The sequence below is a fragment of the Scyliorhinus torazame genome, chromosome 24 (assembly GCF_047496885.1).
Source record: "Scyliorhinus torazame isolate Kashiwa2021f chromosome 24, sScyTor2.1, whole genome shotgun sequence".
NCBI lineage: Eukaryota > Metazoa > Chordata > Chondrichthyes > Carcharhiniformes > Scyliorhinidae > Scyliorhinus > Scyliorhinus torazame.
Window position 1 is genome coordinate 43178268 of NC_092730.1, and position 21834 is coordinate 43200101.

The following is a 21834-nucleotide window of genomic DNA, read 5'->3' on the forward strand; positions in this document are numbered from 1 at the left end:
CTTCGTATCGTCTGCAAATGTACTGACCCACCCTTCAATTTCCTCATCCAAGTCATTAATGAAAATCACAAACAGCAGAGGACCCAGAACTGATCCCTGCGGTACGCCACTGGTAACTGGGGTCCAGGCTGAATATTTGCCATCCACCACCACTCTCTGACTTATATCGGTTATCCAGTGCGTTATCCAACTGGCCAAATTTCCCACTATCCCATGTCTCCTTACTTTCTGCAGAAGCCTACCATGGGGAACCTCATCAAATGCCTTAGTCAAAGCCATGTACACTACGTCCACTGCTTCACCTTCATCCACATGCTTGGTCACCTCCTCAAATAATTAAATGAGACTTGTAAGGCAAGAGCTACCGCTCACAAATCCGTGCTGACTATCCCTAATCAAGCAGTGTCTTTCCAGATACTCAGAAATCCTATCCGTCAGTACCCTTTCCATTCGTTTGCCGACCACCGAAGTAAGACTAACTGGCCTGTAATTTCCAGGGTTATCCCTATTCCCTTTTTTGAACAGGGGCACGGCATTCGCCACTCCCCAATCCCCTGGTACTACCCCTGTTGACAGTGAGGACGAAAAGATCATTGCAGACGGCTCTGCAATTTCATCTCTTGCTTCCCATAGAATTCTTGGATATATTCTGTCAGGCCCGGGGGACTTGTCTATCCTCAACGTTTTCAAAATGCCCAACACATCTTCCTTCCTAACAAGTATTTCCTCGAGCTTACTGTTTCACACTGTCCTCTCCAACAATATGGCCCCTCTCATTTGTAAATACTGAAGAAAAGTACTCGTTCAAGACATCTGCTATCTCTTCAGACGCAATACACAATCTCCTGCTCTTGTCCTTGATCGGACCTACCCTCGCTCTAGTCATTCTCATATTTCTCATATCTGTGTAAAAGGCCTTGGGGCTTTCCTTGATCTTACCCGCCAAAGATTTTCCATGCCCTCTCTTAGCTCTCCTAATCCCTTTCTTCAGTTCCCTCCTGGTTATCTTGTATCCCTCCAGCTCCCTGTCTGAAACCTGTTTCCTCAGCCTTACATAAGTCTCGTTCTTCCTCTTAACAAGACATTCAACCTCTCTTGTCAACCATGGTATCCTCACTCGACCATCTCTTGCCTGCCTGACAGGGACATACATATCAAGGACACGTAGTACCTGTTCCTTGAACAAGTTCCACATTTCACTGTCCTTTCCTGACAGCCTATGTTCCCAACTTACGCACTTCAACGCTTGCCTGACAACATCGTATTTACCCTTCCCCCAATTGTAAACCTTGCCCTGTTGCACGCACCTGTTCCTTTATATTACTGAAGTGAAAGTCACAGAATTGTGGTCACTATCTCCAAAATGCTCCCCCACTGACAAATCTATCACTTGCCCTGGTTCATTACCAAGTACCAAATCCAATATGGCCTCCCCACTGGTCGGACGATCTACATACTGTGTTAGAAAAGCTTCCTGGACACACTGCATAAACACCACCCCATCCAAACTATTTGTTTACTCATGGACAAAGACGAGAGTGGTCCTAAAGAAAGAGTGCTAAATTGGGGAAAGGCCAAGTATAACAAAATTCGGAAGGAGCTAGGGAATGTGGATTGGGAGCAGCTCTTTAAGTGTAAATCCACATTTGAAATGTGGGAGTCTTTTAAGGAAAGGTTGATTCGAGTGCAGACAGACATGTCCCTGTGAAATTGAGGGATAGAAATGGCAAGATTAGGGAACCATGGATGACGGGTGGAATTGTGAGACTTGCTAAGATGAAAAAGGAAGCATACCTTTTTCATCTAGGCGACTTAAATCTGATGAAGCTTTGGAGGAATATCGGGAAAGTAGGACACATCTCAAACGCGCAATAAAGAGTTCTAAAAGTGGTCATGACATATCTTTGGCTAGCAGGGTTAAGGAAAATCCCAAAGCCTTTTATTCGTAGAAAGGAGCAACAGGGTAACTAGAGAAAGGATTGGCCCACTCAAAAACAAAATAAGGAATTTATGCGTGGAGTCAGAGGAAATGGGTGAGATTCCTAATGAGTACTTTGCATCGGTATTCACCAAGGAGAGGGACATGACGGATGTTGAGGCTAAGGATGGATGTTTAAATACTCTAGTTCAAGTCGGCATAAGGAAGGGGGAAGTTTGGGTATTCTAAAAGGCATTAAGGTGGACAAGTCCCCAGGTCCGGATGGGATCTATCCCAGGTTACTGAGGGAAGCGAGGGAAGAAATAGCTGGGGCCTTAACAGATATCTTTGCAGCATCCTTGAGCACTGGTGAGGTCCCGGAGGACTGGAGAATTGCTAATGTTGTCCTTTTGGTTAAGCAGGGTAGCAGAGATAATCGAGGGAATTATAGACTTGTGAGCTTGACGTCAATGGTAGGCAAACTGTTGGAGAAGATACTGCGTGATAGGATCTATTCACATTTGGAAGAAAATAGTCTGATCTGTGAAAGGCAGCATGGTTTTGTGCAGGGAAGGTCATAACTTACAAACCTAATAGAATTCTTTGAGGAAGTGACAACGTTAATTGATGAGGGAAGGGCTGTAGATGTCATATACATGGACTTCAGTAAGGCGTTTGATAAAGTTTCCCATGGCAGGTTGATGGAAAAAGTCGTATGGGGTTCAGGGTGTACTAGCTAGATGGATAAAGAACTGGCTGGGCAACAGGAGACAGAGAGTAGTGGTGGAAGGGAGTGTCTCAAAACGGAGAAAGGTGACTAGTGGTGTTCCACAGGGATCCGTGCTCGGAACACTGTTGTTTGTGGTATACATAAATGATCTGGACGAAGTAATAGGTGGTTTGATTAGCAAGTTTGCAGATGATATTAAGATTGGTGGAGTTGCAGATAGCGTGGAGGACTGTCAGAGAATACAGGAAAATATAAATAGATTGGAGAGTTGGGCAGAGAAATGGCAGATGGAGTTCAATCCAGGCAAATGCGAGGTGATGCATTTTGGAAGATCTAATTCAAGAGCGGACTATACGGTTAATGGAAGAGTCCTGGGGAAAATTGATGTACAGACAGATCTGGGAGTTCAGGTCCACTGTACCCTGAAGGTGGCAACGCAGGTCGATAGAGTGGTCAAAAAAGCATACAGCATGCTTGCCTTCATCGGACGGGGTATTGAGTACAAGAGTCGGCAGGTCATGTTACAGTTGTCTAGAACATTGGTTAGGCCACAGTTGGAATACTGCGTGCAGTTCTGGTCGCCACATTACCAGAAGGATGTGGATGATTTAGAGAGGGTGCAGAGGTGGTTCACCAGGATGTTGCCTGGTATGGAGGGTGCTAGCTATGAAGAAAGGTTGAGTAGTTTAGGATTGTTTTCGTTGGAAAGACGGAGGTTGAAGGGGGACTTGATTGAGGTCTACAAAATTATGAGAGGTATATACAGGGTGGATAGCAACAAGCTTTTTCCAAGAGTGGGGGTGTCAATTACAAGGGGACACGATTTCAAGGTGAGAGGAGGAAAGTTTAAGGGAGGTGTGCGTGGAAAGTATTTTACGCAGAGGGTGGTGGGTGCCTGGAACTCTTTGCCAGCGGAGCTGGTAGAGGCGGGCACGATAGCGTCATTTAAGATGCATCTAGACAGATATATGAACGGGCGGGGAACAGAGGGAAGTAGATCCTTGGAAAATAGGCGACAGGTTTTGATGAAAGATCTGGATTGGCGCAGGCTGGGAGGGCCGAATGCTTGTTCCTGTGCTGTAATTTTCTTTGTTCTTTGTTCTTTGTAAAGAGTTTCCACTCAATGTTTGGGAAGTTGAAGTCACCCATGACTACTACCCTGTGATTTCTGCACCTTTCCAAAATCTGTTTCCCAATCTGTTCCTCCACATCTCTGCTACTATTTGGGGCCTACAGAAAACTCCCAACAAGGTGACCGCTCCTTTCCTATTTCTGACTTCAACCCATACTACCTCAGTAGGCAGATCCTCCTCGAACTGCCTTTCTGCAGCTGTTATACTATCTCTAATTAGCAATGCCACCCCCCACCTCTTTTACCACCCTCCTTAATCGTATGGAAACATCTATAACCAGGGACCTCCAACAACAATTTCTGCCCCTCTTCTATCCAAGTTTCTGTGATGGCCACCACATCGTAGTCCCAAGTACCGATCCATGCCTTAAGTTCACCCACCTTATTCCTGATGCTTCTTGCGTTGAGGTATACACACTTCAACCCATCTCCGTGCCTGCAAGTACTCTCCTTTGTCAGTGTTCCCTTCCCCACTGCCACACTACACGCTTTGGCGTCCTGAATATCGGCTACCTTAGTTGCTGGACTACAAATCCGGTTCCCATTCCCCTGCCAAATTAGTTTATACCCTCCCGAAGATTACTAGAAAACCTCCCTCCCAGGATATTGGTGCCCCTTTGGTTCAGATGCAACCCATCCTGCTTGTACAGGTCCCACCTCCCCCAGAATGCACTCGAATTATCCAAATACCTGAAGCCCTCCCTCCTACACCATTCCTGCAGCCAACTGTTTAACTGCACTCTCTCCCTATTCCTAGCTTCGCGATCACGTGGCACCGGCAACAAACCAGAGATGACAACTCTGTCTGTTCTGGCTTTTAACTTCCAGCCTTACTCCGTTTATTACCTCCACACCCTTTTTCCTACCTACGTCGTTGATAGCAATGTGCACCACGACTTCTGGCTGTTCCCTCTCCCCCTTAAGGATCCTGAAGACACGATACGAGACATCCCTGGCACAGGCACCCGGAAGGCAACATACCTTCTGGGAGTCTCGCTCGCGACCACAGAATCTCCTATATATTCCCTTAACCATTGAATCTCCTATTACAATTGCTTTTCTCTTCTCCCCCTTCCCTTCTGAGCCTCAGACCCAGACTCAGTCCCAGAGAGCTGGCCGATAAGGCCTTCCCCCGGTAGGTAATTCCCCCCCCCCCACCCCCCCCTCCCCCCACCCCCCACCCCCCCCCCGCAACAGCATCCAAAACGGTATACTTGTTTTGAAGAGGAACGGCCACGAGGGATCCCTGCACTGTCTGCCTGTTTGTTTTCTTTCTTCTGACTGTAATCCAGCTACTCTTTTCCTGTACCTTGGGTGTGCTTACCTCCCTGTAACTATTCTCTATAGTCCCCTCTGCCTCGCGGATGATCCGAAGTTCATCCAGCTCCAGCTCCAGTTCCCTGACACGGTCTCTGAGTAGCTGGAGTTGGGTGCACTTCCCTCAAGTACAGTCAACGTGGACACCGGTGGTATCCCTCACCACCCACATCCTACAGGATGAGCATGTAACTGCCCTAGCCTCCAACCCTTCTTACCTTACAGAATATAGCTGCCCTGTGGATCAACTGGACTTCCGGCCTCTGACTCTGCTCCCAGCCAGCTGCAGACTCTATAAACTCCTGGTTCCGTTCTCGCTCTTTGCTGAAATGAAATTAAAGGAGCACCTTACTCCCTCCTCACCTAACTCTCTCAGTCACCAAACACTCACTGTAGCAGTCAAATGCACCAAATTCATCACTCAGAGCAAACAAAGTGTGCACTGTAGCTGGATCACTTTTATACTGTGAATCTCGCCTTTGGAGACTGGCCTAATCCAATTAGCTAATTAATAAGCTCCAGCTGCAAGTACCTACAAGTCGAACCTTTGTTTAAAGCTTGTTGAAAATTCACCTTCTCAACCAAACAGGAACTTTTAAGTTAATTAACTAAATTAAAGAAAGACTAGACTTTAGATCAAAATTAACCCTTATACACCCTCAGTCACGAAACTCTCACTATAGCACGCAAATGCACCAAATTCAGAACTCAATGAAGAACGCCTCCAGTGGACAAACAGGAGGAACTTCATTCAGTGGAGGCGGCAGAGTCGCATTCTGGAAGAGGTCAACTGAGTCACCTCGACTGTACTGTGGGCAGCCGAAGAACAGGTGTCAAGGAGCGGTTAAGCGCCAGACACGTCCCTCCCTACTTTTCCTCCAAACTGCTCCAGCGTTCAGTCAATGGCACCATATCGATCGCACAGGTGTTAAAAAGTGCTTTGCATGGCTCGTCCGGGATTGGAACCCGGGACCTCCGGCATATTATCGCAGCAGAATTGCCTACGTGAGAATCGCCAAAGCGAGAATCATGCCCTTAGACAAACACCTGGTGATCAACGTCCCGCTGAAACAATCTTACCATTACTTCCCAACCGAAGCTTAGTTTATTAACTCATGGGCTTCTTAATTCCTGATGAATTTGGTTTGGTTGTTAAAGTAAAATCCAAATAAACGATTTTTTGTCCCTTGCATATCGGGATCATTGGGTCAATTTGGTTCTTTCTGGTTTGTTGGCCTCCACTGCGAACAGAACAATAGACACACGGGACCAGTCTTTATAAATAGGAGCGTCGAGCACATTCTTCATAATGCAGATTCTTCATAAAATCCTGAAAGAGAATTGGAAAATGTTGGATTACTCGGCTGGTCTGGCAACATCTGTGGAGAGAGAAAGAGAGTTACAGTTCCGAGTCAAGTATGACCCTGCTTCTCATACTCTGTTTCCCTCTCTACAGATGCTGCCAGGCCTGCTGGAATTTTCCAGCATTTTCTGTTTTTATCACGGACTACCGCCAGCTCTCGGCGACCAACGTGGATACGGTGGGCGGAATGGATTTCGCCTGATCTGTAACTATTCAATGATTCTCTAAACGAGAGTGTAAGATCTGATCAAAGTGAAGTATCCAATTGGAGAGTTGCATCCTGGAGATTGGAATCTGTCTCCACAGCTGCTTCCGGTGCTGCTTTCACAGACAAGTAGCCGAAGAACCCCTCCAGTGGACAAACATGAGGAAATTCATCCAGTGGAAGCGGCAGAGGAGGATTCTGGAAGAGGTCAACTGGATCACCTCGACTGTACTGTTGGCAGCCGAAGAACTGGCGTGAAGAAGTGGTTAAGCTCTAAACATGACCCTCGCTCCCTCCCTCCCTTTCCTCCAAACTACTCCCGCGTTCAATCAATGGCACAATATCGATCGTACAGATTTTAAAAAGCTATTTACACAGTCCGCAATCTGAACCCGGGATCTCTCTCATTTTATGGCAGCAGAAGATCCTAAGCGAGAATCAGACCAACGAGCCAGCCGGTGGTCAGCGTGCCGCTGACACCATTTTACCATTACCTCCCAAGCAAAATTTATTTTATCAACTCAATGGGCTTCCTAATTCCTGTTCAATTTGGTTTGGTTGTTAAAGTAAAACGAAAGAAACTCTTTTCTGTCCCTTGCTTTTCTTATCGGGGTCATTGGGTCAATTTGGTTCTTTCTGGTTTGTTGACCTCCGCTGCGAACAGAACAATAGACATCCGGGACCAATCTTTATAAATAGAAGCGTCGAGCACAAGGGCAATGCCGCTATGGCGATTCTTCATGAAATCCTGAAAGAGAAATATAAAATGTTGAATAACTCGACTGGTCTGGCAACGCCTGTGGAGAGAGAAAGTTACAGTTCCGAGTCCAGTATGACACTGCCTCCCATTTTCGGTTTCCCTCTCAGTCAATGTCTGGTACTGTATGTGAGGGTGGGATTCAGTCTCTATCAGACATTGGTACTGAATGTCAGTGTGGAAATCTTTCTGTATTTATCAATGACAATTCTTGTTTGGGAAACGTGAGGTTAATACGTAACATCAGCACTGCTGTAACAGATAGAGAAAGACACACAGAAAGAGACTATCAGGATACACACAGTGACACACAGAAAAGGTGCAGTGCAAACCAGCAAGATACTGAGATGGAGAAATTGGGTATTTAGGAAAATGTGTTTTCTGCTGCACACAGAGAGGCCCTGTTTGTAAATGTATATCCTGCTGTGTAACCGTGGTCTCTGCTGTGTGACTGTTCTGTCTGTCGTGGAACAGTGACTCTGCCGGTGACAGATCTGCTCTGAGGTTGTGTCAAATCATTCCCTGTTGTGTAAATGTGTTCCCGGTTGTGGAAATCGATCCTTTCTGCGCCATGACGGAGACGAAATCTCAAATCCAGATTTATTCAATCTTGTCACCAAGGGTTAGTTCACACACCTGGATTCCCAGGTGTCAAGCGACATAACCTTGAGTTTTTGTTATGAAGACAGTTAATTCAGCATGAATATTTTAAGATACTAATATGGAAGCGCCCAACGTGGGCTCGAACCCACGACCCTGAGATTAAGAGTCCCATGCTCTACCGACTGAGCTATCCGGGACGGTGCTGCACTATCTATTAAACCTATTCTTGCAGAGTAGCGTCGGTGCTCATTCGGAGGGTCAGTGTTGACTCGTTGGGTCGAATGGCCTCCTTCTGCGCTGGAGATTTTACGATTCGATGATACAAAGAGGTTGATGCGGTGGACTCCTTCTGCCATACCGCCCACTCCTGACACCATGTAGAAATGCTGCTCTCTCAATGACTGGCGACCAAGGTCTTGTAATAAAAAATAATTAAATTAATAATTGAGCAGCCCCTCCTGGCTTGTGCTCTGACCGCGATCCGGGGAGAACTGCTCGAATCCAGACACCTGATCATGTTAGTTCCGTCATCAGGTCATCACGTGACCTTTCGGCCTGCACAGGTCTCCTTCTGTGCCGTAATTTCTAGATTCCATCATTTTAATTTTCTTCCAGACTGGAACTGTGGTCTTGTTCCATTTGAATTTCTAATATATTTCCAATGTAACTGATGTTGTTACACAAACAATTCAATCAGTGGAATTGTGCGTTTAGGGAGTTGAGATTTTCGAGTCTCTCAAGGCTTCTCTCCAAATCCAATGGCCATTTTCCACGAAGATTCAACCCCTCCTCACATAAACACTATTACAACATAGAAAAATACGGCACAGAACAGGCCCTTCGGCCCACAATGTTGTGCCGAACCTTTGTCCTAGATTAATCATAGATTATCATTGAATTTACAGTGCAGAAGGAGGCCATTCGGCCCACCGTGTCTGCACCGGCCGACTATTGGTCGCTTGAATGGAATAACTTCCTGGAGTGATTCCAGGCTGGTTTTAGAATGTATTCCATCGACCAAATTACTAATGAATGACACATTGAACGTAGCTGCGATGGCCGAGTGGTTAAGGCGTTGGACTTGAAATCCAATGGGGTTTCCCCGCGCAGGTTCGAATCCTGCTCGCAGCGACTGTGATTCGAATTGTTTCTTCAACTCCCCGCACAAGCCGCTGACTCGAAAATTAAAGCTTTTTCCGATTGTTTGTAAAGAAGCGGTTTGAACGTTAATCAAGTTCTGTCAGATACTTAACATTTTTGGGGGGGACTGAACGAAATATTCAGATGAATCAGGAACTCACACCCAAAGCAGCAATCAGTAAATAATAACATTTCCTGCAACGTTCGGAAGGAGAAGCAGCAACGGCAGCGAATGGAAACGTGGTTTGGTTTCATTCAGCTTAATGGATTTCTGGGTAAAAAGATCGTGGTAGAAATGGAACATATTTTATCTCTCTATCTGTTTCTTTGTTTCTTTCTCTCTCCCTCACTCATTGATTTTGTGCTTCTCCGGGGACTGATTGGATACACAGCGAAACTCAGCCCCATCTCATTCCAACTCTTTTGGACCAACACGTCCTGGTGATGGACGGTCTTGAATCAGTGGAAGAATCGACAACTATTCCATTCTTGGCTCTGTGAGAAGTTCCATTCCTGGTTGTGAGGTGGCTCTGAGATAAAGGGATCGAGAGAGAACGAGGTGACTGCAGTCTGACTCTCACTCTGAAAACCAGTTCGTGCGCCCTTGTAGAAAGTGGATGTGTATGAGAACAGGAGAAAAGCAGATCATGGGCCTGTGATTAGTTTTATTGAGCACCTTGAAAGGTGAAGCAAACTTCTAACCAGTCAGCGCCTGTCTGAGAGCTGGCAAGGGATTAAGGCTGATATTGAAACGGTTGACCTTGAATTAGTTTAGGCAAATCGATTCTTTATGAGGTGTTGGTATATTGTTTTCAGAGACACTGTCATACTTTCTTAAAATATGATTTGTCCTTGTTTTTGTTTTGTTCAATAATTTGGGGAATCTATTTGGAGCGGGTGCAGTTGGTTAATATCTGTGCCTCTTGCTTGGCAGCTCCCCGGGAAGCAGCAGCTCCATTCCGGTCGAGATCTGCGGACACAAACAGGATATCCAAACTATTGCGCACTGCTGCCATCTCCTGGTTGAACGCGAGTTGTACAACACGGTAACTCTGTATTCGTAACACATTTCAATTGGAGCAAAAGAACATTAGAACATAGAACATAGAACATGGAACAATACAGCGCAGTACAGGCCCTTCGGCCCACGATGTTGCACCGAAACAAAAGCCATCTAACCTACATTATGCCATTATCATCCATATGTTTATCCAATAAACTTTTAAATGCCCTCAATGTTGGCGAGTTCACTACTGTAGCAGGTTGGGCATTCCACGGCCTCACTACTCTTTGCGTAAAGAACCTACCTCTGACCTCTGTCCTATATCTATTACCCCTCAGTTTAAAGTTATGTCCCCTCGTGCCAGCCATATCCACCCGCGGGAGAAGGCTCTCACTGTCCACCCTATCCAACCCCCTGATCATTTTGTATGCCTCTATTAAGTCTCCTCTTAACCTTCTTCTCTACAACGAAAACAACCTCAAGTCCATCAGCCTTTCCTCATAAGATTTTCCCTCCATACCAGGCAACATCCTGGTAAATCTCCTCTGCACCCGCTCCAAAGCCTCCACGTCCTTCCTATAATGCGGTGACCAGAACTGTACGCAATACTCCAAATGCGCCCGTACCAGAGTTCTGTACAGCTGCAACATGACCTCCCGACTCCGGAACTCAATCCCTCTACCAATAAAGGCCAACACTCCATAGGCCTTCTTCACAACCCTATCAACCTGGGTGGCAACTTTCAGGGATCTATGTACATGGACACCTAGATCCCTCTGCTCATCCACACTTTCAAGAACTTTACCATTAGCCAAATATTCCGCATTCCTGTTATTCCTTCCAAAGTGAATCACCTCACACTTCTCTACATTAAACTCCATTTGCCACCTCTCAGCCCAGCTCTGCAGCTTATCTATATCCCACTGTAACCTGCTACATCCTTCCACACTATCGACAACACCACCGACTTTAGTATCGTCTGCAAATTTACTCACCCACCCTTCTGCGACTTCCTCTAGGTCATTGATAAAAATGACAAACAGCAACGGCCCCAGAACAGATCCTTGTGGTACTCCACTTGTGACTGTACTCCATTCTGAACATTTCCCATCAACCACCACCCTCTGTCTTCTTTCAGCTAGCCAATTTCTGATCCACATCTCTAAATCACCCTCAATCCACAGCCTCCGTATTTTTTGCAATAGCCTACCGTGGGGAACCTTATCAAACGCTTTGCTGAAATCCATATACACCACATCAACTGCTCTACCCTCGTCTACCTGTTCAGTCACCTTCTCAAAGAACTCAATAAGGTTTGTGAGGCAAGACCTACCCTTCACAAAGCCATGCTGACTATCCCTGATCATATTATTCCTATCTAGATGATTATAAATCTTGTCTCTTATAATCCCCTCCAAGACTTTACCCACTACAGAAGTGAGGCTCACCGGTCTATAGTTGCTGGGGTTGTCTCTGCTCCCCTTTTTGAACAAAGGGACCACATTTGCTGTCCTCCAGTCCTCTGGCACTATTCCTGTAGCCAATGATGACATAAAAATCAAAGCCAAAGCTCCAGCAATCTCTTCCCTGGCCTCCCAGAGAATCCGAGGATAAATCCCATCAGGTCCCGGGGACTTATCTATTGTCAGCCTGTCCAGAATTGCCAACACCTCTTCCCTACGTACCTCAATGCCATCTATTCTATTAGCCTGGGGCTCAGCATTCTCCTCCACAACATTATCTTTTTCCTGAGTGAATACTGACGAAAAATATTCATTTAGTATCTCGCCTATCTCTTCAGACTCCACACACAATTTCCCATCCCTGTCCTTGACTGGTCCTACTCTTTCCCTAGTCATTCGCTTATTCCTAACATACCTATAGAAAGCTTTTGGGTTTTCCTTGATCCTTCCTGCCAAATACTTCTCATGTCCCCCTCCTTGCTCGTCTTAGCTCTCTCTTTAGATCCTTCCTCGCTACCTTGTAACTATCCATCGCCCCAACCGAAACTTCACACTTCATCTTCACATAGGCCTCCTTCTTCCTCTTAACAAGGGATTCCACTTCCTTGGTAAACCACGGTTCCCTCGCTCGACGCCCTCCTCCCTGTCTGACCGGTACATACTTTTCAAGAACACGCAGTAGCTGATCCTTGAACAAGCCCCACTTATCCAGTGTGCCCAACACTTGCAGCCTACTTCTCGACCTTATCCCCCCCAAGTCACGTCTAATGGCATCATAATTGCCCTTCCCCCAGCAATAACTCTTGCCCTGCGGTGTATACTTATCCCTTTCCATCATTAACGTAAACGTCACCGAATTGTGGTCACTGTCCCCAAAGTGCTCTCCTACCTCCAAATCCAACACCTGGCCTGGTTCATTACCCAAAACCAAATCGAACGTGGCCTCGCCTCTTGTTGGCCTGTCAACATATTGTTTCAGGAAACCCTCCTGCACACACTGTACAAAAAACGACCCATCTATTGTACCCGAACTATATCTTAACATGGTTAAATATTATCATTGTAGTAATCATCTTGAAATCCCCAGGTATCTGATTTCTGACTGAGCTACCCAGCTCTACCCGATCTATCGGAATATGAAAGATTCCCATTGCAGCCATATTGGTTACAAGAATATCGAATCCCTGATTTAATACATTCACCCGCTTCATTGTTTGTGTATTCGTTCTATAAATACAGAGGGGGCAACGTTGCCCAGGGACAGGTGGTGGTATAGTGGTGACTGTCCCAGCATTTGACCCAGATTCAGTTCCTGCCCATCACAGTGGTGAATTATTTAATTAGATACCGCAGGTCAGGGCAGAAAAGGAGTGGACACTCCTCAAATAAAATTCACCAATTGTTTTCATCACCCATGGGTTCCTTATGTAATAACCAGCATCAATATGTTTTGAGTGGAAACTTAGTTTAAATAAACGACAATCTTCAACATTAATAACTACGTTCTCAGTCTGCAACAATAGTAAATAGGTGGGTTAAACGGGACAAAAATACGAGCCACGCAAATTTCCGTTTACAAAATGAGCTTAAAACAATCCTAGTGGCTGAATAACTTAATCACTAAGTAAGTTACATAATTGTTACCAGTAAAAAGTTATTACTGAAACAGGATGAAAAGGGCAGCATCAGGGCACAAGGACAAGGTAATGTCTCAGACCAGTGTTAGAGTCCAATGTAATGACACACAGAACATCAGAAACATATTGCATAAATACATTTATTGTGGACTGGTGCCATCTCCTGGCTGATCGGGAGCCGTGTGACACAGACACTTTCATTCAGGAGCGTTTTAAATTGGAGTGAAATGCACACAAACAACACGAATTTATTTCTGCTCACTGTGCCAGTTATAGTGATCTGTATTAAACAGCAGGAGCGGGATCCGCAGTCTTCGCCTTGTTTTAAAATAATTTAGAGTACCCAATTAATTTTTCCCAATTAAGGGGCAATTTAGCGTGGCCAATCCACCAAGCTTGCACATCTTTGGATTCTGGGGGCGAAACCCACGCAAACACGGGAGAATGTGCAAACTTCACACGGACAGTGACCCAGAGCCGGGATCGAATCTGGTACCTCGGCGCCGTGAGGCAGTCGAGCTGACCACTGTGCCGCTACGCTGCCCTCGCAGTTTCGTTGTTGAAATGAAATCAAAATAAACAATTTTTGTCCCTTGCTTTTCGTACTGGGACCATGGGTAACTTGGGTTATTTTTGGTTTGTTGGCCTCCACTGCGAAGAGAATAAAACACATACGGGACCAGTCTTTGCCGTTGCTGAGTAAGCACTGTGCAATAGTCACTCCGAACGATTCTGTCATGAAGCTACTCTTCAAGTATTCTCCTTCTCAATCTGCTGAAGGCTGAGCTGACACATTGGAGGTGAGGGCAAATCCTATCTGATGGATCTGCCTTTTTCCAGTGGTGGCTTCCGGTCATGGAAAACGGTCCACATTTTCCACGATCTCGCCATTTTATTCTGTGTGCCATTTCTATGTGAGTGTTGACAACATAATTCAGCTCTTGGTATTCACCATGATTCAGTCAGTGGTGGTCTGTGGAAAGTAGGAGTCAGTCTGTGGAGCTCTGTCTCCCATAGTCTTGACGTTCAGAGTGACCGTTACACAGTCCTTGTGGCGACAAGGTCCCATTTGCACATTGAGGATTCGCACCATTCGGTTATTTGACACTACCACCCTGCTAAGTGCGATCAATTTTGAAATACAATTGCTGCACATTTCAGTCCCTGACACTATATGGCAGAGTCAGATTCATTCCATATTTGTAATATACCAATCATTCTTCGGATTGTTACATATCTTCTGCAACAATCTGTCTTTGGGATTCAGTTAAGTCGCTTTGCGAGAGTCTCTGGGACTGTATGAGAGTCTGTCATTCAGTATCTTTCATACTCTGAAAATCTGTGTGAAGGTTGAACTAAATCTGTAATGATCAATCTCTAATATCGTTATTGAGTGGATAAAATCATTATGTTGTTTGCTAGTTTCCGTTAAAACGTCTGCATATCAGAATCATGACAAGACTTTCAGTGGCAGTGGGCATGCGCGTGTGTTGGGGGAGGTGCATATAGACATTTGGGTGGTGAATGAATCTTTATCTGTCAGTCCCTGCTGTGCCCAGTAACAAGTCTTACAACACCAGGTTAAAGTCCAACAGGTGTGTTTCAAACGCTAGCTTTCGGTGCACTGCTCGTTCCTCAGGTGAATGAAGAGGTATGTTCCGGAAACATATATATAGGCAAAGTCAAAAATGCAAGACAATGCTTTGAATACCAGCATTTGCAGGTAATTAAGTCTTTACAGGTCCAGAGATGAAATGAAAATCGCTTATTGTCACAAGTCGGTTTCAAATTAAGTTACCGTGAAAAGCCACATTCCGTCGCCTGTTAGGGGAGGCTGGTACGAGAATTGAACCGTGCTTCTGATCTGACTTGGTCAGCTTTTAAAGCCAGCGATTTAGCCCTGTGCTAAACCAGATAGGGGTAACCCCACGTTAAAGGGGTGTGAATTGGCTCACACCAGGACAGTTGGTCGGATTTCGCAAGCCCAGGCCAGATGGTGGGGGATAAATCAAATGCGACATGAATCCAAGGTCCCGGTTGAGGCCGTACACATGTATGCGGAACTTGGCTAGAAGTTTCTGTTCGGCGATTTTCATTGTCGCGCGTCCTGAAGGACGCCTTGCAGAACGCTTACCCGGAGATCAGAGGCTCAATGCCCTTGACTGCTGAAGTGTTCTCCTATGTGTTCTCTGGTGTGTCATGTAAATATTCGATTCATTCTCTATCTGCAGACTCTGTTGCTTTGTGTGGCACAGGTCTCCCCAGACCAACGAGCCAGCCGCTGATTTGATCTCACTTGAAGCAACTTTTAATTGCGTCCAAAGCCCATCAGTTTCCCCACACAATTATAAATCAGAAATATGAATGGACAATGTGACATTTATCTCTCTGTCCTGGAGCTGATCAGAAGCAGTGATGTCAGTTTGCACCACTCGCCAAGTCGGTCTGTGGATGCGCCTCGCCAATCACGTGGGTAATGTAACTCTGCCAGTCAGTGGGTTCAGTTGGCATTTTAGGAGAAATTCGAAATCATCATGACTTCATCAGTGTCCTCATGGTTAAGGTGTGAGTGATATTAATCATGATGTGATCAAATGAGTGTCTGTTTCAGTCTTTCCGCAGGGAGTTTTCATACTGAGGAGAAACATGTTGGACATGGTCTGGGAATGTTTCACTCCGGTCCATTCCCAACATATCCTGCCCTGATGGGATGGGTTTTTACTTCCAATCGTTGCAGAACACTTTTAAATATTGATTAATATTCGTTAATTATCATTTATTAAGTATTGTTTCATATGTTTAGTGTAGTTTATATAAAAATACTAATTACCAGACGCGATAAATTTTTACTTTCATTCCCGAAACAGCCAAATTGGGTGAAAACCATCAATGAGATGCAAAGGGAGCCCCGATCATTTGTGTGGTCAGTGGTTTGTTTATGGAGCTGAGTAAATATTGTTACACAAACTATTTAATCAGTGGAATTGTGCGTTTCGGGAGTTGAGATTTTCGAGTCTCTCAAGGCTTCTCTCCAAATGCAATGGCCATTTTCCACGAAGATTCAACCCCTCCTCACATAAACACGATTAGAACATAGAAAATTCAGAACAGGCCCTTCGGCCCACGATGTTGTGCCGAACCTTTGTCCTAGATTAATCATAGATTATCATTGAATTTACAGTGCAGAAGGAGGCCATTCGGCCCACCGTGTCTGCACCGGCCGACTATTGGTCGCTTGAATGGAATAACTTCCTGGAGTGATTCCAGGCTGGTTTTAGAATGTATTCCATCGACCAAATTACTAATGAATGACGCATTGAACGCAGCTGCGATGGCCGAGTGGTTAAGGCGTTGGACTTGAAATCCAATGGGGTTTCCCCGCGCAGGTTCGAATCCTGCTCGCAGCGACTGTGATTCGAGTTGTTTCTTCAACTCCCCGCCCAAGCCGCTGACTCGAAAATTAATGCTTTTTCCGATTGTTTGTAAATAAGCGATTTGAACGTTAATCAAGTTCTGTCAGATACTTAACATTTTTGGGGGGGACTGAAGGAAATATTCAGATGAATAAGGAACTCACACCCAAAACAGCAATCATGAAATAATAACATTTCCTGCAACGTTCGGAAGGAGAAGCAGCAACGGCAGCGAATGGAAACGTGGTTTGGTTTCATTCAGGTGAACGGATTTCGGGGTAAAAAGATCGTGCCAGAAATGGAACATATTTTAAAAATATTTTCTTGTTTCTCCTTTGTCTCTCTATCTGTTTCTTTGTTTCTTTCTCTCTCCCTCACTCATTGTTTTTGTGCTTCTCCGGGGACTGATTGGATACACAGCGAAACTCAGCCCCATCTCATTCCAACTCTTTTGGACCAACACGTCCTGGTGATGGACGGTCCTGAATCAGTGGAAGAATCGACAACTATTCTATTCTTGGCTCTGTGAGAAGTTCCATTCCTGGTTGTGAGGTGGCTCTGAGGTAAAGGGATCGAGAGAGAACGAGGTGACTGCAGTCTGACTCTTACTCTGAAAACCAGTTAGTGCGCCCTTGTAGAAAGTGGATGTGTCTGAGAACAGGAGGAAAGCAGATCATGGGCCTGTGATTGATTTTATTGAGCCGGACCTTGAAAAGTTAAGGAGACTTTTAACCAGTCGGTGCCTGTCTGGGATCTGGTAAGGAATTAAGGCTGATATTGAAACGGTTGATATGGAATTAGTTGAGGCAAACCGATTCTTTATGAGGTGTTGGTATTTTGTTTTCAGAGACACTGTCATACTTTCTTAAAATATGATTTGTGCTTGTTTTTGTTTTGTTCAATATTTTGGGGAATCTATTTGGAGCGGGTGCAGTTGGTTAATATCTGTGCCTCTTGCTTGGCAGCTCCCCGGGAAGCAGCAGCTCCATTCCTATCGAGATCTGTGGACACAAACATGATATCCAAACTATTGCGCACTGCTGCCATCCCCTGGTTGAACGCGAGTTGTACAACACGGTAACTCTGTATTCGTAACACATTTCAATTGGAGCAAAAGAACATTAACATGGTTAAATATTATCATTGTAGTAATCATCTTGAAATCCCCAGATATCTGATTTCTGACTGAGCTACCCAGCTTTAGCCGATCTATCGGAATATGAAAGATTCCCATTGCAGCCATATTGGTTACAAGAATATCGAATCCCTGATTTAATACATTCACCCGCTTCATTGTTTGTGTATTCGTTCTATAAATACAGAGGGGGCAACATTGCCCAGGGACAGGTGGTGGTATAGTGGTGACTGTCCCAGCATTTGACCCAGATTCAGTTCCTGCCCATCACAGTGGTGAATTATTTAATTAGATACCGCAGGTCAGGGCAGAAAAGGAGTGGACACTCCTCAAATAAAATTCACCAATTGTTTTCATCACCCATGGGTTCCTTATGTAATAACCAGCATCAATATGTTTTGAGTGGAAACTTAGTTTAAATAAACGACAATCTTCAACATTAATAACTAAGTTCTCAGTCTGAAACAATAGTAAGTAGGTGGGTTAAACGGGACAAAAATACGAGCCACGCAAAGTTCCGTTTACAAAATGAGCTTAAAACACTCCTAGTGGCTGAATAACTTAATCACTAAGTAAGTTACATAATTGTTACCAGTAAAAAGTTATTAATGAAACAGGATGAAAAGGGCAGCATCCAGGGCACAAGGACAAGGTAATGTCTCAGACCAGAGTAAGAGTCCAATGTGATGACACACAGAACATCAGAAACATATTGCATAAATACATTTATTGTGGACTGGTGCAATCTCCTGGCTGAACGGGAGCCGTGTGACACGGACACTTTCATTCAGGAGCGTTTTAAATTGGAGTGAAATGCACACAAACAACACGAATTTCTTTCTGCTCACTGTGCCAGTTAGAGTGATCTGTATTAAACAGCAGGAGCGGGATCCGCAGTCTTCACCTTGTTTTAAAATAATTTAGAGTACCCAATTAATTTTTCCCAATTAAGGGGCAATTTAGCGTGGCCAATCCACCTAGCATGCACATCTTTGGATTCTGGGGGCGAAACCCACGCAAACACGGGAGAATGTGCAAACTTCACACGGACAGTGACCCAGAGCCGGGATCGAATCTGGGACCTCGGCGCCGTGAGGCAGTCGTGCTGACCACTGTGCCGCCATGCTGCCCTCGCAGTTTCGTTGTTGAAATGAAATCAAAATAAACAATTTTTGTCCCTTGCTTTTCGTCCTGGGACCATGGGTAACTTGGGTTATTTTTGGTTTGTTGGCCTCCACTGCGAACAGAATAAAACACATACGGGACCAGTCTTTGCCGTTGCTGAGTGCTGAGTAAGCACTGTGCAATGGTCACTCCGAACGATTCTGTCATGAAGCTGCTTTTCAAGTATTCTCTTTCTCAATCTGCTGAAGGCTGAGCTGACACATTGGAGGTGAGGGCGAATCCTATCTGATGGATCTGCCTTTTTCCAGTGGTGGCTTCCGGTCATGGAAAACGGTCCACATTTTCCACGACCTCGCCATTTTATTCTGTGTGCCATTTCTATGTGAGTGTTGACAACATAATTCAGCTCTTGGTATTCAGCATGATTCAGGGACAGCACGGTAGAATAGTGGTTAGCACTATGGCTTCACAGCGCCGGGTCTCAGGTTCGATTCCCACTTGGATCACTGCCTGTGTTCTCCCTGTGTCTGCGTGGGTTTCCTCCGGGTCTCCGGTTTCCTACCACACTCCAAAGATGTGCAGTATAGGTGGATTGGCCATGCTAAATTACCCTTAGGTTAGATGGGGTTGCTGGGATACGGGGAAAGGGTGGACGCGTGGGCTTCAGTGGGGTGCTATTTGAAGAGCCGGTGCAGATTCCATGGTACGAATGGCCACCTCTGCACTGTAAATTCTATGATTCTATATTCCCTTAAAAAATGCATAATGAATGAAAATCGCTTATTGTCACAAGTAGGCTTCAAATGAAGTTACTGTGAAAAGCCCATAGTCGCCACATTCCGGCGCCTGTTCGTGGAGGCTGGTACGGGAATTGAACCGTGCTGCTGGCCTGCTTTTGTCTGCTTTAAAAGCCAGCGATTTACCCCAGGGTGCTAAACCAGCCCCTGTCTGGTTTTTAGTCTAAACCATTCATCTCACACGTCTCCAGACTGAAAATCATCTTTCGTCGTTTGAAGTTCTAGACTGTCCACGTATCAGTTCAGAAAATGTCCAAGTTTGTACCATCATCAAACTTTGAAACTGTTCCCTCTACACCATGTTCTAGCACATTGTTATATACCAGGGAAAGCAAATATTCCAGTAGGAACCCATGTCGAACACTACAAACCTTATTCCAGTCCGAAAAGTCTCTAATGGCCATTATATTCTGTTTCTGATTATTCAACCACATTTATATCCATATTGCTACTGTCCCTTTTATTCCAGGAGCTACACATTTCGCTAATTCTGTGCAGTTTTGGTTTCCTTATTTAGGTAAATACGGTTCAGAGGAAGTTTCCTCGATTGGTCCAGGAATGAGCGGGTTTTCTAATGAGGAAAGTTTAGACAGACTGCACTTGTTTCCAATGGAGATGTGAAGAGTGACAGTTGATTTGATTGAAGTACATCAGATCTTGCTTGAATGGTCTTGGCAAGGTGGACGTGGAAAGGATGTCTCTGCTTGAGGGTGAGACCAGAACTACTGGGCAGTTAAAAACAAGGATGTCGCCCTTTTCGGATGGAGATGTGGAAATTTCTCACTCCCAGAGAGTTGTGCGACTTTGGAACTCTGCCTCAGAAGGCGGCGGAAGCGGGACATTGATTATTTTAAAGGCAGAGATTCAGCAAATAAATCAAAGGTTTATCGGGGTTACATACAAACATTGCATTCAGCAAACTACCTGGATGCACAAGCGTTCGTTTGTTTTACTTGATATCTGAGGATAAATTCAGAGTCCTGCACCATGGTGAAACGGTCTTTAAATGTCGCGTTCGTTTCTTCACGTGTTTTGTACTGACACATTCTCTGGAGCTCAAATCTGCTCCCGAATTCAGTCAATGACACCACATGGATCGTGCTGATTAAACATGAACAGGGCTCGTCCGGGATTTGAACCCGGGACCTCTCGCATTTTACCGTTAACGGAAGTCCCTAAGCGAGAATCATACCCCTAGACCAACGAGCCAACCGACAGGCGACCGTCACTCTAACCATTGCTTCTCGAAGCCTATTGTATCAGCTCAATGCGCTTTTTAATTCCTTTTCAATTTGGTTTCGTTGTTGAAATAAAATCAAAAGAAACATTTTTTGTCCCTTGCTTTTCGTACTGGGATCATTGAGTAAATTGGAGTATTTTTGGTTTGTTGGCCTCCACTGAAAACAGAATAAAACACATACGGGACCAGTCTTTGCCGTTGCTTAGTAAGCACTGTGCAATGGTCACTCCGAACGATTCTGTCATGAAGCTGCTTTTCAAGTATTCTCTTTCTCAATCTGCTGAAGGCTGAGCTGACACATTGGAGGTGAGGGCGAATCCTATCTGATGGATCTGCCTTTTTCCAGTGGTGGCTTCCGGTCATGGAAAACGGTCCACATTTTCCACGATCCCGCCATTTTATTCTGTGTGCCATTTCTATGTGAGTGTTGACAACATAACTCAGCTCTTGGTATTCACCATGATTCAGTCAGTGGTGGTCTGTGGAAAGTAGGAGTCAGTCTGTGGAGCTCTGTCTCCCATAGTCTTGACGTTCAGAGTGACCGTTACACAGTCATTGTGGCGACAAGGTCCCATTTGCACATTGAGGATTCGCACCATTCGGTTATTTGACACTACCACCCTGCTAAGTGCGATCAATTTTGAAATACAATTGCTGCATCTTTCAGTCTCTGACACTATATGGCAGAGTCAGATTCATTGCATATTTGTAATATACTAATCATTCTTTGGCTTGTTACATATCTTCTGCAACTATCTGTATTTGGGATTCAGTTAAATCGCTTTGCGAGAGTCTCTGGGACTGTATGAGAGTCTGTCATTCATTCAATATCTTTCATACTCTGAAAATCTGTGTG

General features: G+C 45.0%; 4 non-coding genes across 4 annotated transcripts; 2 read left to right on the forward strand and 2 right to left on the reverse strand.

The window, feature by feature from the left end:
• Window positions 1-8150: 8150 nt before the first annotated feature.
• On the reverse strand, window positions 8151-8222 carry trnak-cuu (transfer RNA lysine (anticodon CUU)). The gene has a single exon. It is a non-coding gene; the product is annotated as a tRNA-Lys (tRNA).
• Window positions 8223-9074: 852 nt separating this feature from the next.
• trnas-uga (transfer RNA serine (anticodon UGA)) lies at window positions 9075-9156 on the forward strand. Its single transcript has one exon. It is a non-coding gene; the product is annotated as a tRNA-Ser (tRNA).
• Window positions 9157-16593: 7437 nt separating this feature from the next.
• Window positions 16594-16675, forward strand: trnas-uga (transfer RNA serine (anticodon UGA)). The gene has a single exon. It is a non-coding gene; the product is annotated as a tRNA-Ser (tRNA).
• A 4181-nt stretch (window positions 16676-20856) lies between these two features.
• Window positions 20857-20947, reverse strand: trnap-agg (transfer RNA proline (anticodon AGG)). The gene is given in 2 exon segments: window positions 20857-20892; window positions 20912-20947. It is a non-coding gene; the product is annotated as a tRNA-Pro (tRNA).
• Between the last annotated feature and the right edge of the window lie 887 nt (window positions 20948-21834).